The following is a 13,819-nucleotide window of genomic DNA, read 5'->3' as shown; positions in this document are numbered from 1 at the left end:
AGTGCCGTCTTAAGGCAAGGGCCCACCCGGGCACGGCCCGGGGGCCTCAAGAGAAAAGGGGCCTCACAAAAATGAAATCTGGTTGAAATTTTCAAGAATTTGCCTGGTAGGGCCTCAGAAAAATCACTTGGCCCGGGGGCCCATGATGCTCTTAAGACGGCCCTGGGGGGGGGGGTACCATGGTATCAGTGACTGATAATCTTGGGTATATGAAAGTACTTGGAAGTTACTCCAAGAAGCAGTTTTATATTTCTTTTCTGACAACATATTTAATCAGAGGAAACAAAGAAAACATCAAAATAAAAAGCTGCTGACGAAAAAACTTACCGCCTTTACCCATGGAGGAATGAATAACTTATGTTAAACGTTATTCTTTCCTCCATGTCCTTTACCGCTGCTGTTAATGGGATACAATAATTATACAGGAATTTCGGCAACCAAAGTCATCCTCCAGATAAATGATTGCCGATTAAATAACTTCGCTTACCAACTCAACCCGTGTGAACGGTCCTTGCCGTCTGCATACATTTCAAAGCACTTGACAATTTAAAATTTAGTTAACTATTTAGTTAATCACTTGACGAATGTACACGGGCCTATCGTGACTAAGTAAATATAGTCATGTCTTAACAGTTGCTTAAATGTAAGATGACCATACGTCCCGTATTTCCTGCGACTGTCTCGGTTTTTTCTTTTTTTGGCAAGTGTCCCGGTTTTTCCGTATTTTACACGAAACCTACTTGGATTTTTATTCGTCATTGAAGTCAAAGATTGAAATTATTTTTCAACTCATAAATTATATTATGATAATTACAACTATAAATAAGAACATTAATCTCCCATATTTGTCATGTTGAACGTTTTATTTCGTGGAATCCATTCTAATCCACTGCAATTTGTAGTAACGCTTCATTTCCCGCCATGGGCGGAGATGTGGGGGGCATTGCCCCCCCCCCCAGCGTCAAAGGAGGATTCGACCGATCTAATGTATAAATGTATATATGAATTGACATCATCATCATCGCCCCACCCCTCAGCAAATAATGACCGTGCCCCCTCCAGACTTCCAAGTCTATCTCCGCTTATGTTTCTCGCATTGCGATTTTTCCGTAATTTCAGCAATATTTGGCAACTTTGTACATTTTTGGCGGTGTTTTTAGCGATAATTGGGGATGTCCCGTATTTTCCCGTATTTGGAATCTCAATTTCCCTTATTTCTCTCGAGAAAATATGGTCAGCATACTTAAATGTGATTATCAAGATTTCTTTTTATCACTGAGTTACTTATAGCTCAGTGCTTATAGCTCAGTGTTTTTATGTCTGCCGGACGGAAATGACCACGGCTGCCCTCTACGGGTGTTTTCCGTAACGATGACGGTAGTCGACGTCACGACAACGTGAAAGCTCGCGGAAAAAATCTAATTTTCTGCCAAAATACGCAGCAATTTTTACAAATCCGGAGAGCAGGAGGAAGGGTTAAAAATCCTGAGTCACCCGCCTAAATCCAGAGAGTTGGCAGGTCTGTAGACTATGTCAAAAAATTAAAAATTGCAAATTATAATTTTTTTTTTTTAACTAATGTAATAAATTAGTGTTTAAAAATAAAGCATTGTAATATGCGAAAAAAGTAAGTTTTTTATCATGCTATATACTTATTGTGTTCAAAACATTGTCCAAAAGCATTCATTTAAGTTTTTGACGGTTTTCGGCAGTTTTTGATGGTTTAACTCTATAATGCCCAGATCGCCCGAAGTCGGCCGAGTAGGTTAATGCCCATAACCGCCTCAAGTCGGCCCAGCTAAGGGGTATGGGTATGTTTTGGTGGGCTTTTGTCACCAACGGGGAAGAAGATGGAAGCTCTTGTCAGAGGCTGGAACGGAAAAGACAACTGCAACGCCCTATCAATGGGATTTTAAAAGCTGATGTACTAGAATGTTCCTTGAGAATGGACTAAGGGTACTCAATGCATTTTACAAAGAGATAATACTGTGAGAAAAGGGGTGTTTTCAGTATATATATAGACAAATTATCTCCCGAAAAACCATTGAAATGAACGGGTGAACGTTAATGCAAAGGGTGGCATGAATAGAAACTTATGGAGAAAGGGTGGGGAGAGTTAAAGTGGCCGAAATTTGGACGACTCCACTTCGAACACAAAAAACTTGGTATTTTCACGACCCTCCCAGGATTTCTATCTGGGCGTTAAAGAGTTCCAGTTTTGACAGTTTAAATCAATTTTATAACATGTCAGTTTTTGACATCAAAAACCCAACCCTGCTTAAAACAGCTATGTATATTATATATAATATAGTTTAGTATTTCACATCAAAACTTTAGCAAAACCAATCTAATTATGTATCGTGACTCTCAAAAACATCCTGGCCACCCATTGCACATGTATCAGCAAAATTTCAAGAACAAATGCTTACAAATTTACGTGCACATAAATAGAAAATAACTACCAAAGCTGCTTAATGTAATCATGGGAGGGGTGGGGACTGCCATTGATCTTATGAAGCATTAAAAAAGACCCTCCACAAATTTTAATATATCTCACTTTTACTATGAATGATTTTATACTGTACTCTTTTTATTCTTTTTTTACCTAGTAAACTTGACGTCCGGATTTCATCAGTACAGGAGCTGTAAATGTATCACAAATCGCAAGCAAATCACTAAACAGTTGTGATTTATATGTGGCGTAATTCTATGTTTTTAAAATCAACATTATTGTATGATTTCTTCGCTTAATATCTGCTTTATAAAAACAGTTTGTGATTGCCCGTTATAAAAAAAAGTTGCTCCCAAGAAAATATCCTTCATGTATAATCTAATTCTTATGGTTCTACCATTTGGACGAACACAGATCTAAACCAGTATTTTTCCAAAGTGGTGATATGATCTGCTCATGTTTGGAAAATATCATCTGTGAGTATCGAGTGTCGCAAAAAAAATCACTAGCGAAAATTTCAATAACCCACATTCTAATAAGACAAGCTGAAGAAACTGAAAAACCATCATATGCAACACTAATGTTTGTAATGTGAGTGGCCTAATTGGCATAACAAACTGTGAGTTCAGTAGTAGTGTGAAAAAAATACAAGTTAGAGTATGTCAACATGGTGTCTCTTCCAGAGCAGTGTTGTTACATTATCAAAGTATAAAAAATTTATTGCAGTTTAGAACCAAATAGATGAGTTTTTTGCATTTTTTTTGAAATTTTTTCACATTAAAAAAAAAAAACTTTAGCACGTTTTTTGGACACCCTGTATGTGATCAGGGTGACAATGTAAGCTACTGAGACAATATTGGATCCTATGGATGGGATTAGCAAGTGAGACATTGGGAGCATTGTTTTTCTAAAAAAGAGAGGGGAGTGATGAGACTCATCATTAACACATGTCAAAAACTTAAGGACAGAATACTATTTACACATGTTCAGAAAACTACACAAATAATGACAAGTGTGTAGGAGTGTTTGTGTCATTGAGAGAGAGAGAGAGCTTCAGACATTTATTTCTTTAATTCAGGGCAGGATTAAGATGTTTGAAGGCCCTAAGCACTTAAATTATTTTGGTGCCCCCCTCCCCCCATACGTATATTTTACACAATGTTGAATCTATCAATGGAAGATAAAAAACGTTTTGAATGAAACTTTGTATTTCAGAAGTAACTAATCTAAGACCAGACGTGGATCCAGAAGTTAGGGCGGGGAGTAATCGCAGGAAAATCCTACAATCTTACACAATTAGTCACCCCTCCTGGCTCATCGCTGTGGATCCGTGACTGTGTCTATGGTTGATCTGGATATTTCTGAGCACTCACTTTATTTATCTAAAATCTTTCTCCTACTTTTTTCTAGCTCAAAGTCTTTGATAACAGCTTTAAAACTAATGCTGCTTACAACATTTGTGTCTATACTTAGTAGGGATGAGCCATCATATATTTTTATATACTTTAATCGAGGAAAAATGGACCCTCAATCAAAAAGGGTTTTTTTTTCCACATTATTTGCTTCTTAATTCAACGCATCTTAAATTTTCGTTTCAGTGTTTTGATTCTAGCTTTGAAATTAAAATGTTAAATTTTATTGGTTTTTCCATCCCCAAATTCAGCTTGAGCTCTATACTTTTCTTGATTAAAAATTCTTACAAAAAATTTGTTAAAAGATTAATTTTAAAAATTTTGCAAGATAGAGACATGCATGTCAAATTTTACCTTTTTTTTGAATTGCCAAAACGCACGTTTTCGAACTTTTTTTTTTTTAGATAGATCATGGATTTACTATATAGAAAGGCCTCTGTTAATTCGCCCTTCATCTCATCAACTATTTGTCGCAGAGGTATGGTTCCAATTTGAAAAATGCTAAAAATGTGTCCAGAAACTACTCTGTTTTAGTTGTTTTGGGAATGAAAATACAGTGTCACGAAATAAAAAAATTTGATTTTACATGGACACTTTATCCTAAAAAACCCAATTAGAAAGCTGTCGTAAATTCAAAAGTCTGCGAAAAGTTGGCAAAGAACATCGTAAACTAAGGGACAAGCCTCTTTCCCTCATTTATGCTGTTCCTTCCCATTTTGTCTCCGATAAGGACCGGACTTAGGGAAAGGGGTGCGAAAGGTGCGGTCGCACCTGGCCGCAAAATTTCAGGGGGCCGCAATTTTTTTAAAAGAAACCTTTTTCTTTCTCGGCAGATGTTTCGGAAATTTTTAATAAAATTTAATTTTTTTCCCATTAAACTATTATTGATTGTGAAAGGAGGCTTTCAGTTTAAAGCCCCAACATTATTTTTGTCGTTATTAGGTATGACTAGTTTATTTCTAAAACAATAAACAGTATGTTATGCAGGTGGTCGTATTCTTTATCCCTGAAAAAAGTCTTGTCTTTCTTTTTGTCGTTAAAGAATAACAGGGCTATATTAACCAAAAAAAAAACATACTTAGAGCATCAAACGAAAAGGGAGGCTAGAAAAGATATCTAGCAATTTTCCCCCCAGAAAATCTCCCCTTTCGTTCTAGTTACCATCTAGTCTGGAGGTACCAATAGTGCGCACAACGTGAATGTTTGTAGTTTCATTCGGCGATGCTTCCACTATTGATGGTCCATAGTAGACTGTAGCATGGATTTCTCTAGATGACGATTGTCCCGGGGCGAGGCAACATCGACTGTTGTTCGGAGTGTTGAATGCATGCCTTCCTGGGAACCTCTGAACTGTCATGCCATGATGTTTCCCAAGGGAGGCTTGAGAACTTCTTCGAAATTTTCATTCATAAACACTACCCCATCTCCGAAGCATTCTCTTATATATTCCGGAAGATGGATATACAATGTATAAATTCTAAATTTTGATAATTTTTACTACTGAACTTCCAAAAAAGGGTAAGACGTTTCTCTCTGATTCTTTTTCTCAATCTAATTATTCACCTAGTACAGTACCAACATTAGAGATATTTTGTTTCATGAACAAGAAGCCGAATCTTGAATCCTGCGAACTACGCGGCCACAAAACGCGTCAACTGAAAGGTGTGATTTCTTTATCACCAAAACATCATTCGCTTACACTTGAAAAATGTCCAGAACCGACCCTGTTCATGAATAGGAAGTTCATACATAAAAACATTTAAGAGCACACATTTCCGAACATTTAGGATGTAGGCTACGTTGCTTATAGCCCCGGTAGTTCACTGCCTACTATTAAATAAATTATATCTGAGGTTTAGGCTGATTGCAGCTATTGCTGTAAATATTCGACACGACCTATTCCAGAGCGACTTTTTGAATTTTGAATTTGAATATTCAAATATTGAGATTGCAATCTTAGATTTTGTTTGTGGCAAGAAACTGGTTTTAAACAAGTAATAACATTGAAGAGCTCATATACAGTGAATCCCACATATAGTGTTTTCCAAAAACTCATGAAAAACGTTTTGGCGGGAAAACGTTTTAAACGGGAAATTTCAATAAGTGTTAGTAAAAGTTAGGAGATCACGAAAATAAGTCGTACTAAGCGAGAAAATTTTTAAGTGGGAACGTGTTAAGCGCAGAATATGCTATAGTAATTTTTAATTAATCTACATTTTCAAATGTAGTTCTAACGTGTTTCAGAATGTTTTTCTTTATTTTTGTGAATTCCACATCTCCCTCCCCACATCCTGGAGTAGGGCCCCTAGGCTGAGATCTTTAGCCCTTTATAATGGATGGGTAATGGAAGCTACCGCGGAACAATCTAGAACAATGACAACCCAGCAAAGCAAGTGAGAGCGCCGGCGTTGGCGACTTATAGCGCCCTTGGCGATCTGGATTATATTGGATTTGGCGGTCTGGATTATACAGCACCTGTTCCGGGCTCCAATGCACACACCGTGCAAAGCTGATGACAAACCATGCGAAGGGCTGAAGAAGCAACGGGTTAAAATGCTTTCTTCGGTACCTGTCCACCTCATTTATTGCAGTTTCCCAAAGCACCAAGACGAGGTCATAAAATGTAGTCAGACCTCGCCCTATCATTTTTAACGCCAGTTTCCAAAGGTCCCTGATAGCATAAATAGCCAATTTTGCTCGCTCGTTATCGAGCCGCCCTCCTGCTCGAGTTCAGATGCCATTCTAATTTAATTTCCAACACTGAAATTGCGACAACATGAACCCAGGTCACATTTTTACCTCCCGAAGAGCGGTTAGTGCACCATCTCTCTGATATGTACAAGATATTATAATAGTGTTGAACGTTGCTCTTCGAATTTGACAATGAACCGTTGGCCCTTGTGTGCAAAAAAGGATAGATTTCCAAGAGGCAACGTTATACTGAAGTACTGTTTAAGTTGCCCTGCTGAACTTACAAGTGTAAAATTCAGAACTGATTTTTGTTTTTATGTGAGCGTGATCCCCAAAGCAGAATGTGCCAAAATGTGTGACGTACGTCGCAGAACAACCAGTGCTGTTGCAGAACAATCTGGAAGAATTTTAAGAATAGTGTAGAAAAACGTTATTATGTATATGCGAATTTTTACCGCAGAACATTTTCAGTCAGCTGAGGGCTCGTTTCAGAACATTGTAAAACATTCTGATTTGGGGAGCATGATTATTAGTCGTTTCAGTGAAGAAATAGTGCAGATCCCATCTTCCGGCATGAAATCACAAGAAGTCAGTCAGTCAAAGTTTTTACCTGTTGCACGTTCATGTAAAATACATTAAACGTCCATAAATTTTGGATGATGGAGGTAGATTTATTTATAACCACGTCACATCGTGTAAAAGTGTTGGATACACACCATAAAAGCAGGATTGGGTTTTTGCCGGTAAAAACTGTTTTTTTTCCAGGACATGATAAAAACTAGGTATTTACTGGTAAATATAAAAATGGTAACCTTGTATATACAATTACCCTCTCAGTATTGATCATTAATATGCAGAGTAACAGTTTCTTTGTTAGATAATCATTAATAGTTGTTTAAATATTAATTATCATAAAATATTCAAATATAATTAAGCCTTAATTAAAAAAATAAAAATAAAAATTGTTGAAACAGAAACTGTTGTGACACGATCAATGTTTGAGTCTTGCAACGCGCTTTGAATTAGGTTTATGTGAAAACCTATTTTTTCCCCTGCACCCTCTTTGTATGCATTAATTCTAATAACTTTTAACATGAATTCTAATAACTAGGATTTTGTACAATTAATAACTTAACACTAAAAAGCCTATGTAATGATAATCAAAAGGGCCAGAGAAACATATCGTTATAAGGGAGTTATCATTAGAAATAGAGTATATCAAAACATTATAAATCAGGACCAGATAGTGATATCGATGTAGAGGCAATCGTTATATAAGATTATTGTGCAGTGGAACTTTGCTACAACGACACTTGATATAACGATAAATTCTTCTGCAATGTTATATTTTCTTGGTACACAGAGTATTGCTTTATCAAGGTTTCGCTTTTAGTATAGAGATAGCAAGGCTATTGCCTACTATTTCTATACTATAAAACTATTATTTGTTAATACAGGTGTGAGATAATTTTGTTTTACAAACTGATTTTAATTATGATAAATGATGTAAAATCAAGATTTTGGTTCTTTTCTCAATTATCACTAAGAGCTTGTACAATTATTTTTTACACGTCTCTTTATCAGAGGCGTTATTTACGAAGGAGGGGGAAGGCCCCCTAAGTGGTCTGTAGCAAAGGCTGGTATAATTTTATGGTCTAAAACATAAGTTTCCCAACCTTTTTTGTCCCACGCCCCCTTTTTCAGAATTTTTTTTTTCTCCCATCACCCCCTAACGCAATCTAACCCATAGGATCCTGTTATACCCGTAGCTTCTACTGTCCCCTGGAACTTTCCATCGCCCACGTTGGGAATCACTGGTCTAAAACATCAAATTGAAACAGAAGGGTGGAAATATTCTAATAGCAGGCGACGAAGTCATAAACCAACCTTTGCATTTTATAAATATATACTTTTACTAAAATTTATAGGGTGTATACTTTTCTCTTTTAATCATAGACTTAAGATATAAATAGACCGCGCGCGCTATTCATAAAACTTGTCGAACGTGAAGAAAAGATGAGCAGTATTGTCGGGGAAAGAACAGGTTCTGCGCTATTACATTTGGCGCGTTTTCGCAGAAGCTAGGATGTTGCTGTAACGAAATTTGACTCAATTCGATCAAGTTGATGAAAACTTTCCTTCATTTTTTCAATGAATTTCACTCATTTTTATGTGAAATATTTAGGGAGTATCAGATTTGAAAAAATAAATTCTATAAAATAAACAAATATTGGAAAACGGAACAACGTATATGTTGTAAAGCCTAATTCATTTATATTTTTAAATATTCTCTTCATTCACTTTGTCGCTTTTAATTTCGAAAATTTATTTATACGAGGGGTTATTAAAACAAAAATATATCTTTCCAGAACATTACAATTACTCTATATACTCATAATTAATTATAATGCATCATATTATGTTATGTAATGTAACACACAGTGGCGGATTACCGCACAGGCGCATGAGGCGCGCGCCTGGGGCCTCGGCAGAGCGGGGGGGGCCTCCAAATAGTTGTGTGCTTCATCCTACATATGAATTTACATGCGCTTCAACAAATCTCTTGAACTAAGTACAGTATCTGCTCTCCCTTTTTCTTTTTAACCACAATTTTTTTTTTATGTATACTGTACGTATAAGGCTGGGACCTGACTACGGCGCGGTTGCACGCGGTTGAGGTTGGGGGGAAGGCATCATCTATAGTTTTATTCTGTCAACGCACAGATACAACTGCAACCGCTGAGCGCGGTTTTTTCAACCGAGAAAATCCACATTTTTTGGGACGGTTGGGGTAACCGGAAAGCTGCCATCATGTATTGCAAAGGCTTGAGCTCCCTGATGACGGTTCGGCTGGACCTGCGGTTGCTCTCTTCCATTGTCTATTAAGTGGTTTGACAAGCAGGGTGATGGGATTTCGGATGCACTGGACAAAGGAATTGCTCTCCTTCTCAGGCTGCCATAAAAAAATGAGAGGAGAAGACAAATTCGAGGAACTGTATGGTGGAGTTCCATGCGACGGAAAGTAATTCCTTGTTTGGCGCTTTTGCACTGATAACAATAAAAAAAAACCAATGAAGAAAAAATTAAATTTTTCTAACTAGTGAAATTTTTTTGCTTTCCTACATGAACATACATTGAAACTCGGTTATAATGGCATTCATAAACTAACGTGATTACGCTAAAACCGAGTTGTATATTTTAGAACACTTGAATGAAATGCATTGGATCCCGATTATAACGTTTTAGCAAAAAACCAATTAGTTACCTCTTCCAAAAGAGTACAAATTGCCACGGGGCCCAACCATTTATAATAAATTCATAAAAAAATTAGAAGTAAAAATAATCAGACATCTGAAGGAATATATTTTTATATTTGCAAATTCTCCATATCAAACTTTTGAAACATTTATTAAAAGCCTAAGTATGAACCGGGGAGGAAATATGTCCCTAAGAGCTGCATTGCGTGTGTTTTGCTTTCATTATTCTGTCTTTTTGGTATTTATTTTTGTATCGTATATGAATGTGGCTGTCTATCTGTTGTTTTTGCAATGAAAAAAAAAACCATCTAGTCCAGCGGTTCTCAACCGGTGCTCCGTGTGAACTCCCAAGGGCTCCGCGGCCCTCGAGGAAAATAAAAAAAGAACCAGTAAATTTGAAAAAAATAATTATTAATATTTTTGAATAAAAATAAATCAGTAACTTTGATGAATAAATAAAAAATAGGCCTACGGGGCTCCGCCATAGAAATTATATACTGGAAAGGGCTCCGTGGGTCAAAAAAGATTGAGAACCGCTGATTTAGACAAAACGTTGTATGCGGGTAATATCGAAGAGTGCACTAAAACAATTTTCACACCTACCGTTCTTTTCAAGCAGTTTTTAATTTACATACACACACAAAGTCGCAACTAGGGAGAGCGGGTCCACTGTATCGAGTGCTGAACTAGAGGGGGCGCCGAATTGCCCCTTTAACACCACTCCTTCTAACCTTTCCTTATACGGGGACGCCAAAAGCTTGCTAGCTCCAGTTAAAAAAGTATCCAGCTGCGGCCCTGTATGTACCTTAAACCTTGCAACATACATACTGATGAACAGGGCCACAACGACATGCATGGTCAGCCGGGGCAAGCACGCATTTTGGCGCCCCCTTTTATTATTGAAGGAGAGATGAAGGGTTAACATTTGCGCTCCTGTCTGGCTCGGAGTTCGGGGCCATCAGTCAGTGCCGTCTTAACGCATGGGCCCACCCGAGCACGGCCCGGATGCCTCAAGAGAAGAGGGGCCTCCCAAAAATGAGATACGATTGAAATTTTCAAGGATTTACCATGTAGGGCCTCCTAAAAACCACTTGGCCCGGGGGGCCCATAATACTCTTAAGACGACTCTGGCACCAGTCCCACCTGCTCCTCTCTAGTTGCGGCCCTGATGCCGTATGTACAGGGTGTTAAGCGGGCCGGGGTAGCAAGTTCAGAGGGGCGGAAAATTTGAGTAATTCGTGGTCAAGAACTTTAAATTATAACGGGAATGGGGGCAGAGCAATTCGAATAGCCAGCACGTGGCGTAGAAATAAATCTGGGTGGCTTTAAGATGGCCTTGGTCCCACGAACAGCTTTGCTGCGTTCGCAAAGTAGTCCCTTTCCCCCCCCCCTCCCCTTCTTTCTGATGTACACCCCAAACCCAAAACAGAAGTTCTCGAGGTGTAGGTCGCTTTTTCAGGGAATGTTCGGCATTATCGCTCGGAAGGACGTCACGACGACTTTGCATTGCCGTGAACCCCTGCAGTGCTTTGGAATGGCTCTTGCTATTCTTACGAGCAGGCCGAAGAAGCCGCGAGTGGCAAAAGTTTCAAGAACCCCTGCCAAGGTCTTCCAAACGGGTATACCAGTCGGTAACCGTTTTTCAGTTTGTTTGCCTTCATCCGGATTTCTGAGAATTATAAGAAAAACCATTATCTATTTTAAGGGCAATAGACCTGTTGGGAAAAGTAATAAAATTTAGATACTGTACTTCCATTTAAGCCCAATTGACTAGCCTTCCATGCACGCCCTTGGGAAAACGAATGGTCTTTTAAAAAAAGGAACTTCGCGAAACATAAAACAAATTTCGTGGAACCTGTCAACTCGGACATCTCCTACATAGGACAACTTTGAAAGGCACCGTCATAATCCTACAACACAGAATGTCGGCAATACCGAACGGCTTAATTTAATTGTAATGGAACCGTAGAGGTGTCCACTTCAGAAAGGTTTTGGTATCAGTAAGCCAATCTGAAGCCGCAGCTACGATTATTATTGGAACGCGTGAGGGCGCTTGCACAGTATTGCAGTACATTACTAATCATATTTTATCCATCTCAATTCTTATTTACCAGTTCCATTAGTCAGCTGTGTCGACGAAATTTTTTTGTGCCACCATGTCTTCAGCAGATTCTGAGTCGTTAATGGCTAGCGATAGTTATTCCGAAAAAATCATAAGCGCGGTTGAAAAAAGACCAGCTTTATATGACAAAAATATGTTATTTAAATAGTTTTTTTATAATATATGTTATTTAAATAAATTATGACGATTCCAGTCATGATATATAAAAAAATTTGTGCGATTTGGCCACGAATCGTAAAAGCATCAAAAATGGGAGTAGTGGGAAAAGGGGGTTACTGGAACAAAGGACTTAGTACAGTCAAGGCTAGGACCGGAAATAGGCGCAAAAGGCGTTCGATGTACGCATGCGCGCCAGGAGGTCCCGGTTTTATCCCCCCCCCCATTATAAAAGAGGAATGAACCCGTGTTCCACTTTCACTCCGATTAAAAAAAAAAAAATGGAAGATGTATACCGAAATCCGAAGAGTGAGGGTAGTTATGGTGGTGTCGAACCATTATATCGAGCTCTAAAAGGGGAATTTTCTCGAACAAAAATAAGAAAGTGGTTAGAAGGGGAAAAATCTTACACACTCCATCGTGAAAGAAGAAAAAAGTTCCCCAGGAACCGTATTATAGTTGGTGCAATGAATCAACAATTCCAGGCTGATTTAGTTGACATGAGAAACCTGGTAAAATACAACGACGGTTATCAGTATATCTTAACGTGTATTGATGTGTTGTCTAAATATGCTTGGGCCATCCCGCTCAAAGACAAAACGGGGCGGAGCGTGGTGAAAGCGTTTGATCAAATATTTGTCGAAAGGCAACCACATGTTCTGCAAACGGATAAAGGCACCGAATTCAAGAATAAGGTCTTCCAAAAGTTTCTGAAGGAAAAAGGGGTCAAGTTCTTTACGACAGAGGATGACGTCACAAAGGCTGCGATAGCAGAAAGGTTCAATAAAACGCTGAAATCGAGGATGTGGCGATACTTCACAGAAAATAACACGCATAGATACATAGACGTGTTACAAGATCTGGTTTTTGGGTATAATAATAAGTTTCACAGGAGTATAATGATGAGTCCTACCGAAGTTAATAAAGAAAACGAAAAGAGGGTGTGGGACAACCTCTATGGGAAGAAAAAGGTTAAAAAAGTAAAACAAAAGTTTTTTATCGGCGACCAGGTTCGTATTTCTCGTACGAAACACCCTTTTGAAAAGGGATACGAGTCTAATTTTACACATGAAGTTTTCGTGGTGGATGAATACATACCGAGGGAGATACCCGTCTACAGACTAAAAGATTTGATGGGTGAAAAAATTAAAGGGACATTTTACGAACATGAAATGACGAAGACCACACTAGAAGACACCTTTCCTATAGAAAAAATTCTAAGAAAAAGGAAGAGGCAAGGTAAAACAGAGCTACTCGTAAAGTGGATGCATTATCCAGAAAAGTTTATATCATGGATATAAATACAGCGACTCAATCCATCTTTACTCATTTCAACAAGATGGCTTCGTTCTACTTAACGCTCCCAAGCGATTCGAGCATGAATTTCTTTCCTGATAACACCCTTTCCAACTTCGTCACAAAACTCCCCAGCGCGTTAGAGTTTGATTCGGATATGGAAGTAGCTCTATCAGAGCTGATATTTCCCCATTCTTTCCACAACATAACGGAACGGTCTAACAGCTTTGAATTTAATTCTGGAGATGGAGTGATAAAAAAAGGTGTCATCCCTTGTGGTTTCTACGAGAGTACCACAGACCTGATTAAGGTGATGACGAGAAATTTTAGAAAGGAAGATATTGATTTGATTTTCAACAAAACCACGAAAAAAGTGAAGGTGGCTACGAGGAAAGGTGCTAAGTTAATTCTACATACAGGAATAGCAGAGAAT

The sequence above is a fragment of the Pholcus phalangioides genome, unplaced genomic scaffold (assembly GCF_987345545.1).
Source record: "Pholcus phalangioides strain wild (caught in Gottingen) unplaced genomic scaffold, Ppha-v1.0 ptg000043l_1, whole genome shotgun sequence".
Taxonomy (NCBI): Eukaryota; Metazoa; Arthropoda; class Arachnida; order Araneae; family Pholcidae; genus Pholcus; species Pholcus phalangioides.
This window is presented reverse-complemented; position numbering follows the sequence as displayed.